A 6,000-nucleotide genomic window follows, 5' to 3' on the forward strand; every position below is an offset into this window, starting at 1 on the left:
ATCGATAAATTTTATCGTATCGATAAAATCCTAACGATATACATCCCTACTCACTTGTATAGAAGTTGGTCAATTTTGACTTCCAATTTAATCCCAGAGATGGCGAGAAAGACACGAAAAGATGCTTGTTTGCGTCCAGTGAGAGCAGACATTGTACAGTAAGTAGTTGTTTTATTACTTTCGTGTTTGCATATCTTGTTTAGCACTTGACAATACTGCTACTTTTACATATTACCACATTCAGAGTCAAAAATATAACTTATTGGATCATCATTTGTCCCAAAGTAGTCTTTGTTGTCTCTCATGAAGTCTGCCATGATTAGTAGTGTTGTTGTTGTTGAAGGGAAAAGCGAGCGTTGTGATGCCCCTGTAAAATTAATACACCCTAGTTTGCTTAAAATTAGCAAAATATGTAAATGTTACATGTTTTTACTACATTACAATGAAACTTACAGAGTGTGTATACAAGGTTGATGGTTATTGGATGTTTTTTCGAGTGCTTTTTGCTAGCCTTTATTTACGAGTTAGAATGCATAAAAAAAAAAAAGTGTTTTTGTCTCACATAGGATTGTGAATGATAGGCAACATAAAATAAAAAAGAGCAGCTCCTGTTAAAGGTGTTTAACCTCTTGTGCTAATATAAATGCTAATTAAAGTGTATTTTTTTCACATTATTTTCACTAATTACATATAGTACCAATAAGACTACTGATAAATACTGATATCAATAAAAGGTATTGTATCAATAAAATCCTAACGATATACATCCCTACTCACTTGTATAGTTGGTCAATTTTGACTTCCAATTTAGTCCCAGAGATGGCGAGAAAGACGCGAAAAGATGCTTGTTTGCGTCCAGTGGGAGCAGACATTGTACAGTAAGTCGTTGTTTTATTACATTCGTGTTTGCATATCTTGTTTAGCACTTGACAATACAGCTACTTTATTACATATTACACATTCAGAGACTAACTTGTAATAACTTCCTGGATCATCATTTGTCCCAAAGTAGCGTTTGTTGTCTCTCATGAAGTCTGCCATGATTAGTAGTGTTGTTGTTGTTGTTGAAGGGAAAAGCGAGCGTTGTGATGCGCCTGTGAAATTAATACGCCGCAGTTTGCTTAAAATGAGCAAAATATGTAAATATAACATGTTTTTACTACATTACAATGAAACTTACAGATTGTGTATACAAGGTTGATGGTTATTGGATGTTTTTTCGAGCGCTTTTTGCTAGCCTTTATTTACGAATTAGAATGCATAAAAAAATAAAAACAATGTGTTTTTGTCTCACATAGGATTGTGAATGATAGGCAACAAAATAAAAAAGAGGAGTTCCTGTTAAAGGTGTTCAACCTCTTGTGCTAATATAAATGCTAATTAAAATTTATTTTGTAATATTATTTTCACTAATTACATATACCGTATTTTTCAGACTATAAGTCGCAGTTTTTTTTTCATAGTTTGGCCGGGGCTGCGACTTATATTCAGGAGCGACTTATGTATGAAATTATTAACACATTACCGTAAAATATCAAATAATATTATTTAGCTCATTCACGTAAGAGACTAGACGTATGAGATTTCATCGGATTTAGCGATTAGGAGTGACAGATTGTTTGGTAAACGTATAGCATGTTCTATATGTTATAGTTATTTGAATGACTCTTACCATAATATGTTACTTTAACATACCAGGCACGTTCTCAGTTGGTTATTTATGCCTCATACAACGTACACTTATTCAGCCTATTGTTCACTATTCTTTATTTATTTTAAATTGCCTTTCAAATGTCTATTTTTGGTGTTGGGTTGTACCAAATAAATTTCCCAAAAAAATGCGACTTATACTCCAGTGCGACTTATGTTTTTTTCCTTCTTTATTATGCATTTTCGGCCGGTGCGACTTAAACTCCGGAGCGACTTATAGTCCGAAAAATACGGTAGTACCAATAAGAGTACTGATAAATACCGATATCAATAAAAGGTATCGTATCAATAAAATACTAATGATATACGTCCCTACTACATTTATTTATTTATCATTTACTCACTTGTATAGAAGTTGGTCAATTTTGACTTCCAATTTAGTCCCAGAGATGGCGAGAAAGACGCGAAAAGATGCTTGTTTGCGTCCAGTGGGAGCAGACATTGTGCAGTAAGTTGTTGTTTTATTACATTCGTGTTTGCATATCTTGTCTAGCACTTGACAATACAGCTACTTCATTACATATTTACACATTCAGAGTCAAAAATATAACTTCCTGGATCATCATTTGTCCCAAAGTAGTCTTTGTTGTCTCTCACAAAGTCTGCCATGATTAGTAGTGTTGTTGTTGTTGAAGGGAAAAGCAAACGTTGTGATGCGCCTGTGAAATTAATACGCCACAGTTTGCTTAAAATGAGCAAAATATGTAAATATAACATTTTTTTACTACATTACAATGAAACTTACAAAGTGTATATAAAACGTTGATGGTTATTGGATGTTTTTTCGAGCGCTTTTTGCTAGCCTCTATTTACGAGTTAGAATGCATACAAAAATAAAAACAAAGTGTTTTTGTCTCACATGGGATTGTGAATGATAGGCAAAATGAAAAAACAAAAAAAGAGCAGTTCCCATTGAAGCATCACCTGTACAGTCAACAAGCGTTTGTGATGACATGTTTTTTGCATTTCAATTTTGATCCATTGCAACAGTTGTTTTCAAATCCAAATAAATTGGAGATGTAACTAATTGCGTTGGCCCTCACATGTTCCATTCTGGCTCCTTCCTTGTTAACACAAGGAGGACAAAGTTGTGCAAGACTGGCATTTACTGCATCGTTTATCAACAAACCGCAAGAACAATAACTCCCCTACTCACGATTATATCCGCTCTGCGATTATGCAGCTGGACATCTTCTTGCCAAACAATCCGGTTACTCAAACTCCTTTCGTCATTTCCTCTTGCGCTTTTTGGGAATGTTCTCAAGCGCCTCAGACTTGTTCAAGTCACACTGCAGCGGAGGCTCTCATTGTGCATTTATTCGCTTGAATGACAATTTTGGAAGACGCATGAAAAGGAGAGGCGGTGCACTTAAAAGATTGTTGTGCAATTGGTAATTAAGTTGTGTGGTATTGTTGCACGTCAATGAATGGTAGGTGTGTTTGTTTGCAGTCCGCTGGACTCGCCAAAGCCCAGTGTCTTGACCTTGGAGATATGAGATGAGACACACCTACAGTGTAGCGCTTGCACCAAAAGTACAAGAGACGGTGAGTATGTGGTCTTATCTGGACCGCACACGCTTGAAATCAGCCTAAACCACTATTGGGTGTGTGCACGTCCTCGCCCTTTATGCGCCATTGATTAGGAAACCGCCAGAGTTGAGATGCTACTACACCCTTTTTCCTGCTTTCACCGCACAACGTGGGAGTCTGGCTGTAGTAACGTTACAAAGTCACCGTCACGTGTTGAAAATCATCATGTGGGTTTTTTCTTTTGAACGCTTGGCGATAGGGCTGGGCGATATGGCCTTTTATTAATTTCTGGATATTTTTAGGCCACGTCACGATATATATCTCGATATTTTGCCTTAGCCTTGAATGAACACTTGATGCATATAATCACAGCAGTATGATGATTTTATGTGTCTACATTAAAACATTCTTGTTCATACTGCATTAATATATGCTCAATTTAAACTTTCATGCAGAGAGGGAAATCACAACTAAGTAAATTAACCAAAAGTGTATTCATTAAACAGTTATTAAGCAGTGGCACAAACATTCATGTCATTTCCAAAAGAGAAAGTGCAAGATTGTCAGAGACATGTTAAAACAAGCTATGAGTGCACTTTTGTGCATGATGACACTAAGATGACATATCAAAACAACACTAAATTAAAGTGCACTTTTTGTACAGAACGCCACTACAATACTTAAAAACTAATAAAGTGCACTTTTGTGCATGATGTCACACAAGATATTTCAATAACTGTCAAATAAAAATGAGCTGCATAATAGGAAATCAAATAGTGTATGTCCTTCGCTATGTGGTAGGTTCCTGTGGATGTTATCTCTTTCTGTTGTTGACTATTTTTTTCATACGGTGTTGATGTGGAAATGGTTGCTTCAGCATTTTGTGGGTGTGGCACCCACCTACCACATAGTCAAGCAGTCCTTATTCTCGAGCGGGTGACTTTTCAAATGATGCTAAACATTAGCAGTGCTACTACTTTTTGTAGCAACGCTTTTGCCACATACTTGACATATTACGGTTGTCTGTTCGACATCTTCCCGCTTGAAGCCAAACCACCGCCAGACGATAGACCCCGTGCTGTTTTTCTTGGAAATGAATTCTTCCTTCATTTGTTACCAGATTCGCACCTTCTTTCTCTCGTATTACCACTCGCACCGCACCGTTAGCACCACAGCTAGCGTTACCTATGCCGCTACCTCTCTGCTCCGTGAGAGCGTATGACGTTGCACACGCGACAGTATGTGACATAACAAGGTGCGCTTGTTTTATGTCTCTGTGAGAAGGAGAGACAAGAAAGAGTGAGAAGAGCCTGTAGTGTAATGCCCGCAGCTAAAAGCAACTGCGTGAGAACGTATACTCGAATATCACGATATAGTCATTTTCTATATCGCACAGAGACAAACCCACGATATATCGAGTATATTCGATATATCGCCCAGCCCTACTTGCCGATGCTTGGTGTTTTGTCATCAAGCAAAATGTATTCAGCGGAACCTCCAGGATGCTGATCCGGAGCCAACTTGTTTGGGTTTAGTAGGGCTGGGCAATATATAGAGTGTGTAAGGTATGTCGATATATTTTTAAACAAAGCTATGAATTATGAAAATATCATAATATCGATAAAATTTATTCCACGTTAAAATGACCAAACGCCGCTTATTTGTTGTGTTCCTTGTTCTCCCCCACATGTTATGTAGACAACAAGGAAGTGTTTTACATTTAGAAAAAAAATTATAATAACATGACTCCTTAAATGCGCCCTATAATCCGGTGCGCCTAATATATGAAAAAAAGATTAATAATAGACCATTCATTGGCAGTGCGCCTTATAAACCGGTGCGCCCTGTGGTCCGGAAAATACGGTATCATTGCCAGGTCAAATTATTAATTATTTATTATTGGTCGACTTCAAAGTAATGCACTTTCCGGTACAGTTTTTTAAATTTTGATTCGCTGAAAGTACTTTTGGTGAAACTCGGAGTAGAGTCGCTGCTCCTTCGCTTGGAAAGGAGTCAGCTTAGGTGGTTCGGGCATCTCGTGCGGATGCCTCACGAGCGTCTCCCTAGGGAGGTCCTCGTTGCACGTCCCACTGGGAGGAGACCCCGCGGCAGGCCAAGGACCAGATGGGGGGATTACATCTCCTCTCTGGCCTGGGAACGCTTCGGGATTCCCCAGGAGGAAGTCGCTAATGTTGCTCTGGAGAGGGAAGTCTGGGGGTCTTTGCTGGAGCTGTTGTCCCCGCGACCCAATTCCGGATAAGCGGTTGAAGATGGATGGATGGATGGATGAAAGTTTTATCGATCACAAATACTGCATTTGTTTTCTTTTGTTTTATTAGTTTATGACAACCTTTTTCCAAAACACAATATAGAATGTGAGATATAACAGGATAATGCATACACTGTTTCAATGTCCATTTCTCTGATGATGCAATTGTTGATGACCGAAGTGCTGATATCAACTAAACCCTCCTCATCCCACCCCCCGGATTCTAAATATTGTACATAATGTAAATAACTCTGATGATTAACTTGTGGGATGACTGTATTATGCTGATAGTATATATTTGTACCATGAATTGATTTACGTGGACCCCGACTTAAACAAGTTGAAAAACTTATTCGGGTGTTACCATTTAGTGGTCAATTGTACGGAATATGTACTGTACTGTGCAATCTACTAATAAAAGTTTCAATCAATCAAACATTTATCATTTGTTTTCAAAACGGTTACAAAAAAGTGGCACCCCAAAAATGTAC

General features: G+C 37.9%; 1 protein-coding gene across 2 annotated transcripts in view; it reads right to left on the bottom strand.

The window, feature by feature from the left end:
• The window catches only part of slc25a37 (solute carrier family 25 member 37), a 35,146-nt gene that overhangs the window by 23,803 nt on the left and 5,343 nt on the right, over window positions 1–6,000 (bottom strand). The window contains exon 1 of one of the 2 annotated variants that reach the window (XM_062025426.1): window positions 2,867–3,030. The exons of the other annotated variant lie outside the window; for it this stretch is intronic. The gene's annotated coding sequence lies outside the window, so the exon portion shown is untranslated. Of the gene's footprint in view, window positions 1–2,866; window positions 3,031–6,000 lie in introns of those variants that run through there. 2 annotated transcript variants of the gene reach the window in all.

The sequence above is a fragment of the Entelurus aequoreus genome, linkage group LG17, assembly GCF_033978785.1.
Source record: "Entelurus aequoreus isolate RoL-2023_Sb linkage group LG17, RoL_Eaeq_v1.1, whole genome shotgun sequence".
In the NCBI taxonomy this organism is placed as follows: domain Eukaryota; kingdom Metazoa; phylum Chordata; class Actinopteri; order Syngnathiformes; family Syngnathidae; genus Entelurus; species Entelurus aequoreus.